This window comes from Aristolochia californica, unplaced genomic scaffold (genome assembly GCF_029961685.1).
Source record: "Aristolochia californica isolate CCGP_79_NKW_82.1479 unplaced genomic scaffold, dmAriCali1.0.hap1 SCAF_10, whole genome shotgun sequence".
In the NCBI taxonomy this organism is placed as follows: Eukaryota; Viridiplantae; Streptophyta; class Magnoliopsida; order Piperales; family Aristolochiaceae; genus Aristolochia; species Aristolochia californica.
Genome location: NW_027181771.1, coordinates 24,370,731 through 24,383,511, shown reverse-complemented (window position 1 = coordinate 24,383,511; position 12,781 = coordinate 24,370,731).

The window sequence follows — 12,781 nt, the reverse complement described above, 5'->3', positions numbered from 1 at the left end:
TTCTTAGTACTTTTGTCTCCCTATTTCCCATCTAAAGTGGTCAAATTGTGTATAGCTTCAGAGTCAAAGTCATAGTCTTCGTCTTCTTTTTGAGAATAATACTGAAGAGTCTGAGTACAAGTAGATCCAGATTTACAGGATATTTCTGAGTCTTGTTTCTCATAACCTTGTTCTTTAAGATATTCTTGAAAATATTCTTTCATCATCTTTTTCATATCGTTAGGATCTGTCTGTTGTTTATCTTTCTTCTTTTTTTCTAACCTTTTTGACAAATGTCCACCCATCAATGGATTTTATGTGTCTTTACCAGCTACCATTTGAGCTGGACTAGCTAGTGAATTACCATCACTGGACTAGCTAGTGAATTACCATCACTAGTAGGTATCTAGGTTGAAAAAGTACCTGTTAGTCTTGCCTTGAGTTGTCTGTTTTCATCTTCAATGGTGTTTATGTATTCTTTCTAAAAATCTTTCTTCACCTGGAGTAACCTTCTCTTTTCATTGAGTCTTTGTATGGTCTTGGATAGGGTTTCACAATGATCAAAAAAATAATTCTTCTAGTATCTTTGGCAATCCCATAAGATACTTGGTCTTCTCTCATAAATCTTAAGAACGGGGAAATATAATAATTAGTTCCGATACTGTGCTTAGTAGCTTCTAAGGCTTCTTGTATATTATTAAATCCTTTATAAATAGGTCTTTGAAAATCTTGAATACTTTCTATTACTTCAGTCCTGGAATGAAAAACTCCCAGAGTTTTACCTTTAAAAACTACATAAAAATTAAAACTTTTCTTTTTCTAACAAAAATATTCTAATAAACTATTAGTACTGGCTAAAAAGTATTTTTGATCTTTAGGAATTCTTTGTTAAGAAAGCCATAAGTTGTCTAATAAGCATTGTTCTTCTTTGCCAATAGAAATATGGGGTAAAGTCTTAAATGTAATATTAGATTTAGGAAAAACTACTAATTTTCTATTACAAAATTTTAAAAATTCTTGTCCATAATTATTGAATCTTGAAGAAGAAGATCTTGAGGACATCTGGTCTGGAGGATCTATCTGTTCAATTAACCAAGGACGAATAAAAAAATCTCCTACTTAATATATCTGCAAGACTATTATTTTTACCTTTGATATGTTCAAATTCTATCTTGTATCCATTTCCTGTAATTATATCTACAAGATTTAGCCATATTCTTCTACTTATCTTATTTTCTTTGCTTCTTTGGAAATATTTTACTAATGTTTCACAATCAGTTCTTAATGTAAATTCATTTTTACTAATAATGAAAAGCCGAAAAGCTTATAAGGAGTAAATAATTGCTAAAATTTCTGCATCTATGCTACTCATATTTCCTTTTTATTTTACTTTTCCACTAGCATAACTACAGATACGTTCTTATTCTATAATACTATATTTGTGAGGTTCGGCAATAAGTACACCGCCCCATCCAATGTTGCTACCATCAATTTCAATAATGATCTAATCAGAATCTAAGGGCATTTGTAATTTAGCTAAATTTTGGATTTTTTCTTTTTCTTTTTTTACGAAGTTTTTATCTTCTTGATTAAAAAACCTTTGTCTACTAGTGGAAGTTTTTCAATAGAGAGAGAGAAAAAAAACAGAGACGGGGGAGGGGGGCTTTTAGAAGAAGCAGTAATTTCGCATTCAAGCTAATAAATTGAAAGACTCGAGATTGGCTGGCTTAACAAAATCAATAAAAGCTCTGGCGTGGAAATAAAACAAAATGGTCGTTCACTAAGAGATTTTATACGAGGTCTCATTGATGACCGGCCCCACTTTCTTCTCAGTCTTTACTGCTATCCCCCTGAACCTCTCTACTCAACTCCGCTCCACTCTGTTCTCCTTTCTTCGCTTTCTAAACAGAGAAAATAGGCAAAGTAAGGTACATCCTAAACCTTTACTATTTGAATCCTTATCTTTCTTTCTTTAGGTATAGAGAACCCAAGATATGACGACTTGTAAGGCTTCCTAGCAATTTTGCTTCTGCCGTGGGCTCCTTTTTTTTCCCAACAACACAGCCCTGACCCCTCCTTTGGCTAAACGTGAAACCTAATGGACATTGGACCATGAAACATCAAGGAATCACCATAATGCTTTTACGTCATGTAGGGGATTGACTCCTGATTAGAGAAAGAAATTATGGATTCAAACAGACAGAGGTTTAGGAGTTCCCTTTAGGATAACCCCTAAGTAAATAAAATTACTATTTTAAAAATAAGAACTTACTTGGAAACACAATTGATGTAGGAATTATGCAGGGGATTCAGAGGAAGAGAAAGAAGTCATGGGTTAAGAGAGCGAGGTGTGCAAGAACTGGGTTTTTTCATTCATATCTTCTATAACTTACAACTGGGTATCTATAGACAAACCTTTGTAGACATGGAATAGGTAGAGATTGTCATACGGGTGCTCATTGGGCCCCATCGACAATGATTGATCTCATAATCTTTACAAGTGTGCGCCTAAGGTTAAACAAAACCCAAAAAGGAGAAATACAAGCATTTTTCAAAGTCAAAAACAAGGTGCTAGGAAACCAAGGGCATCTTCAAACCACCACGAGCAGAAAAGCTTATCTTCTCAAACCATGTGCTAAAACAGTGGGTTGGAAACTTTTTATCTCAAACCATATAATGAAACCATGAGCTAGAAACTGTGGGCTGAATTTTTTGTCTTTTCAAATTGGATCATGTCTATCTTTATTATGAGTCAATGATAGTCTTTTTAGATGTCTTTTGTAGATAATCTTCTTAGTATCCATTATCTTGAATAATAGTCTAAGTATCCATTATCTTTTTCTTTTCTAGATAATCTTCTTAGTACTTTTGTCTTGCTATTTCGCATCTAAGGTGGTCAAATTGTGTATAGCTTCTTAGTCAAAGTCATAGTCTTCGTCTTCTTCTTGTGAATAACACTGAAGAGTCTGATTACTAGTAGATCTAGATTTACTGGATATTTCTGAGTCTTGTTTCTCATAACCTTATTCTTTAAGATATTCTTGAAAATATTCTTTCATCATCTTTTTAATATCCTCTGGATCTGTCTACTACTTGTCTTTCTTCTTTCCTTCAGACATTTTTGGCAAATGCCCTGTCGTCAACCGTTTTGATGTGTCTTTACCAGCTACCGTTTGAGCTGGACTAGCTAGTGAATTAGCCTCACTAGTAGGTATCTAGGTAGAAAAAGTACCTGTTAATCTTGCCTTCAGTTGTCTATTTTCTTCTTCAATGGTGTTTATGTATTCTTTCGGAAAGTCATTCTTTTCCTGGAGTAACCTTCTCTTTTCATTGAGTCTTTGTATGATCTTGGATAGGGTTTCACAGTGATCACAAAAAATAATTCTTCTAGTTTCTTTGGCAATCCCATAAGATACTATTTTAAATGCAATTGGTACCCTAGCAAGAAAAATAGAGCAAAATGTAATTTAGCTTTTATAGAAGCTTGTATACCAAACCTAAAGATTTTAGGTGTAACACCAGAAGATAATACTTTGCATAACAAGATTAGTAATACAAAATTAGAAATTAAATCCAGATACATATGAAAAGAACTTTTAAAAAAAACTATAATTGCCGTAAGAATTAAAAGACTAACAATAATGAATATAAAACCACAAAGTAGTATCATAAATAAAGATAAAACCAGAGACGAAAAATAGTAGATGTGAAATTTTCTAAAGGTACATCCTAAACCTTTATTGTTTGAATCCTTATCTTTCTTCCTTCAGGTATAGAACCCAAGACATGACAACTTGTAAGGCTTCCTAGCAATTTTTCTTCTGCCATGCGCCCCTCTTTTTTCCTAACTTCAAAGCCATGACGCCTTCGTTGGCTAAACGGGCGAACATATGGGACATAGAATCGTGAAACATCAAAGGATCACCATAATACTTTTACGTCATGCAGGGATTGACTCCAGATTAGAGAAATAAATTATGGATTCAAATAGACAGAGGTTTAGGAGTTCCCTTTAGGAAAACCCCTAAGTAAATAAAATTACTTTTTAAAAAATAAGAACTAACTTGGAAACATAGTTGGTGTAGGAATTATGCAGAGGATTCAGAGCAAGAGAAAGAAGTCATGGGTTTAGACAGCAAGGTGTGCAAGAACTGGGTTTTTTTCATTCATATTTTCTATAACTTACTACTTGGTATTTATAGACAAACCTTTGCCGACACGGAATCGATAGAGATTGTCATACTGGTGCTCATTAGGCCCCATCGCCAATGATTTATCTCATAATCTTTACAAGTGTGCGGCTAAGGTAAAACAAAACCCCCCCAAAAAAAAAAAAAAATACAAACTTTTTCTATTGTAAAAAACATGGTGCAACAAACTCAAAAACTAGGTGCTAGGAAACCAGGGGCATCTTCAAACCACCATGAGCTGGTAACCTTATCTTCTCAAACCATGTGCTAAAATAGTGGGCTGGAAACTTTTATGTCAAACCATATGGTGAAACCATGGGCTGGAAAACCATGTGCTGAAACTGTGGGCTGAATTTTTTGTCTTCTCAAATAGGATCATGTCTATCTTTATTCTGAGTCAAGCATAGTCTTTTCATTTGTCTTTTCTAGATAATCTTCCCAGTATCCATTATCTTGAATAATAGTCTAAGTATCCATTATCTTTTTCTTTTCTAGATAATCTTCTTAGAACTTTTGTCTATCTATTTCCCATCTAAAGTGGTGAAATTGTGCATAGCTTCACAGTCAAAGTCATAGTCTTCATCTTCTTTTTGAGAATAACACTAAAGAGTCTGAGTACCAGTAGATCTAGATTTATAGGATATTTTTGAGTCTTGTTTCTCATAGACTTGTTCTTTAAGATTTTCTTGAAAATATTCTTTCTCGACTTTTTAATATCTTCTGGATCTGTCAGTTGTTTGTCTTTCTTCTTTTCTTCTGACCTTTTTGGCAAATGTCCAGCCATCAATGGACTTGATGTGACTTTACCAGCAACCGTTTGAGTTGGACTAGCTAGTGAATTACCTTCACTAGTAGGTATCTAGGTAGGAAAAGTACATGTTAATCTTGCCTTGAGTTGTTTGTTTTCTTCTTCATGGTGTTTATGTATTCTTTTTGAAAATCATTCTTTTCCTAGAGTAACCTTCTCTTTTTACTGAGGCTTTGTATGGTCTTGGATAGGGTTTCACAGTGATCACAAAAAAAAATTCTTCTAGTCTTTTTGGCATTCCCATAAGATATTGTTTTAAATGCAATTGGTACCCTAACAAGTAAAAATAGAGCAAAATGTAATTTATGTTTTATAGAAGCTTGTATACCCTGCCTAAAGATAATACTTTGCATAAGAAGATCAGTAATACAAATAAGAAATTAAATCTAGATACATATGAAAAGAACTTTTTTTAAAAAAAAAAAACTTTAATTGTCGTTAGAATTAAAAGACTAACAATAAAGATTATAACAACACAAAGTATTGTCATAAATAAAGATAAAACCAGAGAGGAAAAATAGTAGATGTGAATTTTCTAAAGGTACATCCTAAACCTTTACAGTTTGAATCCTTACCTTTCTTCCTTCAGGTATAGACAACTCAAGACATGACGACATGTATGGCTCCCTAGCAATTTTGCTTCCGCCACGGGCTCCTTTTTTTCCCCAACAAAAGATAATACTTTGCATAACAAGATCTGTAATACAAAAGTAGAAATTATATCCAGATACATAAGAAAAGAACTTTTTAAAAACAAAACTGTATAAACCGTAAGAATTAAAAGACTAACAATAATGATTATAACAACACAAAGTAGTATCATAAATAAAGATAAAACTAGAGACGAAAAACTATAGATGTGAAATTTTCTAAAGGTACATCCTAAACCTTTACTATTTGAATCCTTATCTTTCTTCCTTCAGGTATAGAGAACCCAAGATGTGACGACTTGTATGGCTTCCTAGCAATTTTGCTTCTGCCACGAGCTCCTCCTTTTTTCCAACAACAAAACCCAGACGCCTTCTTTGGCTAAACGGGCGAGCATATGGGACATAGGATCGTGAAACATCAAAGGATCACCATAATTTTTTTACGTCATGCAGGGGATTGACTCCAGATTAGAGAAAGAAATTATGGATTCAAACAGATAGAGGTTTAGGAGTTCCCTTTAGGAAAACCACTAAGTAAACAAAAATATTTTTTAAAAATAAGACCTTTCTTGGAAACACAGTTGATGTAGGAATTATGCAAGGGATTCAGAGGAAGAGAAAGAAGTCATGGGTTTAGAGAGCAAGGTGTGCAATAACTGGGTTTTTTCATTCATATCTTTTATAACTTACAATTGGGTATTTATAAACAAACCTTTGCCAACACGGAATAGATAGAAATTGTCATACGGGTGCTCATTGGGCCCCATCGTCAATGAATTATCTCATAATATTTACAAGTGTGTGGCAAAGGTTAAACAAAACCCAAAAAGAAAAAATACAAACTTTTTACAAAGTAAAAAGCATGGTGCAACAAAGTCAAAAACATGGTGCTAGGAAACCAGGGGCATCTTCAAACCACCATGAGCTGGAAAACTTATCTTCTCAAACCATGTGCTAAAACAATGGGTTGGAAACTTTTATCTTAAACCATATGATGAAACCATGGGCTGGAAAACCATGTGCTGAAACCGCGCACTGAATTTTTTGTCTTCTAAAATAGGATCATGTTTATCTTTATTCTGAGTCAATGATTGTCTTTTCAGATGTCTTTTCTAGATAATCTTCTCGGTATCCATTATCTTGAATAATAGTCTATGTGTCCATTATCTTTTTCTTTTTTAGATAATCTTGTTAGTACTTTTGTCTCCCTATTTCCCATCTAAAGTGGTCAAATTGTGTATAGCTTCAAAGTCAAAGTCATAGTTTTCTTCTTCTTCTTAAGAATAACACGGAAGAGTCTAAGTACCAGTAGATCCATATTTACAGGATATTTCTGAGTCTTGTTTCTCATAACCTTGTTCTTTAAGATATTCTTGAAAATATTCTTTCATCATCTTTTTCATATCGTCTGGATCTAGCTGCTGTTTATCTTTCTTCTTTTTTTCTGACCTTTTTGACAAATGTCCACCCATCAACAGATTTTATGTGTCTTTACCAGCTACCGTTTGAGTTGGACTAGCTAGTGAATTACCTTCACTAGTAGGTATCTAGGTTGAAAAAGTACTTGTTAGTCTTGCCTTGAGTTGTCTGTTTTCTTCTTCAATGGTGTTTATGTATTCTTTCTGAAAATCTTTCTTCACCTGGAGTAACCTTCTCTTTTCATTGAATCTTTGTATGGTCTTGGATAGGGTTTAACAGTGATCATAAAAAACAATTCTTCTAGTATCTTTGGCAATCCCATAAGATACTGTTTTAAATGCAATTGGTACCCTAACAAGTAAAAATAGAGCAAAATGTAATTTATGTTTTATAGAAGCTTGTATGCCCTGCCTAAAGATTTTAGGTATAACACTAGAACATAATACTTTGCATAAGAAGATTAGTAATACAAAATAAGACATTAAATCCAGATACATATGAAAAGAAGTTTTTTTTAAAAAAAAACTTTAATTGTCGTTAGAATTAAAAGACTAACAATAAATATTATAACAACACAAAGTATTGTCATAAATAAAGATAAAACCAGAGAGGAAAAATCGTGGATGTGAATTTTCTAAAGGTACATCCTAAACCTTTATAGTTTGAATCCTTATCTTTCTTCCTTCAGGTATAGAGAACCCAAGACATGACGACTTGTATGGCTTCCTAGCAATTTTGCTTCTTCCACGGGCTCCTCTTTTTTTTTCCCAACAACAAAGCCCAAATGCCTCCTTTGCCTAAACGGGTGAACATATGGGACATATGACCATGAAACATCAAAGGATCACCATAATGCTTTTACGTCATGCAGGGGATTGGCTCCAGATTAGAGAAAAAAATTATGGATTCAAACAGACAGAAGTTTAGGAGTTCCCTTTAAGAAAATCCCTAAGTAAATAATATTACTTTTTTAAAAATAAGAACTTACATGGAAACACAGTTGATGTAGAAATTATGAAGGGGATTCAGAGGAAGAGAAAGAAGTCATGGGTTTAGAGAGCAAGGTGTGCAAAAACTGGGTTTTTTCATTCATATCTTCTATCACTTACAACTGGGTATTTATAGACAAACCTTTACCGACACAGATTAGATAGAGATTGTCATACGGGTGCTCATTTGGCCCCATCGTCAATGACTTATCTCATAATCATTACAAGTGTGCGGCTAAGGTTAACCAAAACCCAAAAAGGAAAAATACAAACTTTTTACAAAGTCAAAAACAAGGTGCTAGGAAACCAGGGGCATCTTCAAACCACTATGAGCTGGAAAGCTTATCGTCTCAAACCATGTGCTAAAATAGTGCGTTGGAAACTTTTATCTCAAACCATATGATGAAACCATGGGCTGGAAAACCATGTGCTGAAACCGTGGGCTGAATTTTTTGTCTTCTCAAACAGGATCATATCTATCTTTATTCTAAATCAATGATAGTCTTTACTGATGTCTTTTCTAGATAATCTTCTCAGTATCCATTATCTTGAATAATAGTCTAAGTATCCATTATCTTGAATAATAGTCTAAATATCCATTATCTTTTTCTTTTGTAGATAATCTTCTTAGTACTTTTGTCTTGCTATTTCCCATCTAAAGTGGTCAAATTGTGTATAGCTTCTGAGTCAAAGCCATAGTCTTCATCTTCTTCTTGAGAATAACACGGAAGAGTCTGAGTAGCAGTAGATCTAGATTTGCTGGATATTTCTGAGTCTTGTTTCTCATAACCTTGGTTTTTAAGATATTCTTGAAAATATTCTTTCATCATCTTTTCAATATCTTCTGGATCTGTTTGTTGTTGGTTTTTCTTCTTTTCTTCTGATATTTTTGGCAAATGTCTAGCCGTCAATGGATTTGATGTGTCTTTACCATCTACCTTTTGAGCTGGACTAGCTAGTGAATTACCCTCACTAGTAGGTATCTGGTTAGAAAAAGTACTTGTTAATCTTGCTTTGAGTTGTTTGTTTTCTTCTTTAATGGTGTTTTTGTATTCTTTATTAAAATTATTCTTTTCCTAGGGTTAACCTTCTCTTTCATTGAGTCTTCGTATGGTCTTGGATAGGGTTTCACAATGATCACAAAAAACAATTTTTCTAGTATCTTTGGCAATCCCATAAGATACTAAGTCTTCTCTCATAAATATTAAGGATGAGGCTATATAATAATTAGTTCTGATACTGTGCTTAGTAGCTTCTAAGGCTTCTTGTAAATTATTAAATCCTTTATAAATAGGTCTTTGAAAATCTTGAATACTTTCTATTACTTCAGTCCTGGAATGAAAAACTCTCAGAGTTTTACCTTTAAAAACTACATAAAAATTAAAAATTTTCTTTTTCTGACAAAAATAATCTGATAAACTATTAATACTGCCTTTAGGAATTCTTTGTTAAGAAAGCGATAAGTTGTCTAATAAGCATTGTTCTTCTTCGCCAACAGAAATATGGGGTAAAGTCTTAAATGTAATATTAGATTTAGGAAAAACTACTAATTTTTTATTACAAAAATTTAAAAATTCTTGTCCATAATTATTGAATCATGAAGAAGAAGATCATGAGGACATCTGGTCTGGAGTATCCATCTATTCAATTAACCAAGGATGAATAAAAAAATCTCCTACTTAATATATCTACAAGACTATTCTTTTTACCTTTGATATGTTCAAATTCTATCTTGTATCCATTTCCTGTAATTATATCTACAAGATTTAGCCATCTTCTTCTACTTACTATTGCTTCACAATCAGTTCTTAATGTAAATTCATTTTTACTAATAATGAAAAGCCGAAAAGCTTCTAAGGAGTAAATAATTGCTAAAATTTCTGCATCTATGCTACTCATATTTCCTTTTTATTTTACTTTTCCACTAGCATAACTACAGATGCGTTCTTCTTCTTTAATACTATATTTGTGAGGTTCGGCAATAAGTACACGGCCCCATCCAATGTTGCTACCATCAGTTTCAATAATGATGTAATCAGAATCTAAGGGCATTTGTAATTTAGCTAAATTTTGGATTTTTTATTTTTCTTTTTTACTAAGTTTTTATCTTCTTGAATAAAAAACCTTTGACTATTAGTGGAAGTTTTTCCATAGAGAGAGAGAGAAAAAACAGAGAGGGGGGAGGGGGGGCTTTTAGAAGAAGCAGTAATTTTACATTCAAGCTAATAAATTGAAAGACTTAAGATTGGCTGGCTTAACAAAATCAATAATAGCTCTGGCGTGGAAATAAAATAAAACGGTCATTCAATAAGAGATTTTATACGAGGTCTCATTGATGACCAGCCCCACTTTCTTCTTAGTCTTTACTGCTATCCCCCTTAACCTTTCTGCTCAACTCCTCTCCACTCTCTTCTCCTTTCTTCACTTTCTAAACAGAGAAAATAGGCAAACAAATAATTTTTGGGTTTCAATTAATCTCTTCTTCCCCTTCAATGTGCACTAATATAATAAACTAAAGTATAAATGTCGGATCCGTGGCAATTTAGGTTTTTATAATATAATCATTCATGTCTGCTCGCTAAATGGCAACGAATAGTATTTTATGCTTGAAAAAATTATGTGATTCCTTCATACCTAGTGATGCTTCTCCATCTCACTTTGTTTAGAAACCTTGTACTATAACTTGTATACAGGAGGATTTCCCTATAGTTTGTAGTTCTTCCATACTAACTTAGTCGCCAAATGATAGATAGGAATAACCTAGTCCTCTCGTATGCAGGTTGGTTCCTCATAGTTCTCCCTTTAACACCAATGGTAGATAGGAACAAAAATATTTCATAATATTCTAAACCAAACCGATATACCACTTGAGTCAGCATACAAAAACACCTTGAGACCTACTTCAACCACATGATGTAATGAGTCAACATTGAGGCGCCAAATGACTTAATCCATAAAATCACTTGGGATTCATCAGCCTATTCTCCTTAGTATACCTTTGATCATGAGGCAAACTCTACCTTAAAACCAATCAAAAAACATATCTCTTATGTCTTCTACTCTTTCATGGTTTGGTAAGAGTCAGAATATTGATCAAACGAATAAGCCAAATCAATATTGGGATCCTCATTAAACTAACGAGACTATTCATTCTTGAAGTGAGCTCAACCATTTGGGACTAAATAGGTTATATTCTCTCCGTTTATAAAAGTTAATACAAAGTCAAGCCATTTTGTATACTAGGACTTACACTCTCAATTTGCCACTGTGAATGATAGGTGTTCCAATCATGAAGGCCAAGATGAAGATGCAATATCTTTCATCAAAGGATAACTAGAATAATGGAAGTATATTGCAGCCTGATTCCTATAGCTACAAATTTGACCAATAGTTATAGATCCACCTTAAGCAATTGAAGTGACATTTCCATTGCTCCTACAGATGTGAGCACCATTGGATTGACCTCACAATTTAAGTGATCATTAGAAGTGGAAGGCCATTTTTTTGTTGGATATGTAAACATGGTCTCTCATTGAGGAGCAAAACTATCAAGGCATTTATACGTCTTATGTGACTCATAAATTCGAAAAAAAAATCCTTGTAGATTTTTCAAATTGAATCACTTAGAAAAGTCCAATATAGAAACTTAGTCCAATGAAGTGAATCAATAAGAGCAAGTCCAATAAAGCAAATCTCTAAATTAATTTGGACCTTCTCCAATTGATTCATGAAATTGGACTTGCCCTAATTGATTGACTAAAACTACATACAAATTTAGAGATGACAAAAATATCATTGGGTTGCATCTTTCATTTTAGTGGATTTTTTATCATGAAATTGGAGTGAAGGTAAGTATTTCTTCCATGAAGTACTAGACCAAACATAACAAGTTTTGGACATAAGCTAAAATATCTAACTACTTCAGTGTGCGAGTCATTTTCTCTCAGTTGTAATGTACTTAGAAAGGCAAGGATTAATAATAAAAATTCAACACGAATTCCTATCCTAAAATAGTTATCCAACCTTTTCCCTCTCTTTTCTCCTACTATTTCTCAATCTCTATCTCAATCTCTTCTTACACCAAAATCATGTGTACCACACTCAATTCCTTTTTGATTCTTTTACTCCACTTTACACCCTACGTTCCTCTCTTCTAACAATGTCAATGGCTTTATTACTAGCTAGGGTTCGTTGTCTTAGGGTTGTTTAACCCTTTTTTGGATTCTTCAATTTATGTTTTTTAAGTGGAGCAATATGCAACGGGACGGTAAATTAATTTTAAAACCCCAAAATTGTTGCTTTTGTTTTCTGTATTTGGCACTAAAATACTAGCCTATTATGTATAAAATTAGGATTTATTTATAAGGGTCTGAGCCTAATCTATGTTTCCAAAATAATTGGTATCAGAGTCATTCGATCCAACGCAATGGTCAAAAGAAGGACAATGCAAACTTTGTGTTCTTGTCATTGCATTTTTCTCTTCTTAGTCACAAAGGAATATTTTTTCTAGCAAAAGTTGAGTGGAAGATAAAACTCTTGAGTTTCCTAACAAGAGGAACCGGATCATCACCAAAATTCTAAAAATTTTTTGAAGCAAAGAAGTTTCAATCTCCACAATGGTTCAAAATCTTGAAGTTACTTGCAGCCGATACAGAAAAAATCAATGACCTCGACAAGACAATCACACTCCTAGGCGGCTGCAATCTAGTAGCTTACATAGAAAATACAACTCCATTTTGAGTATCT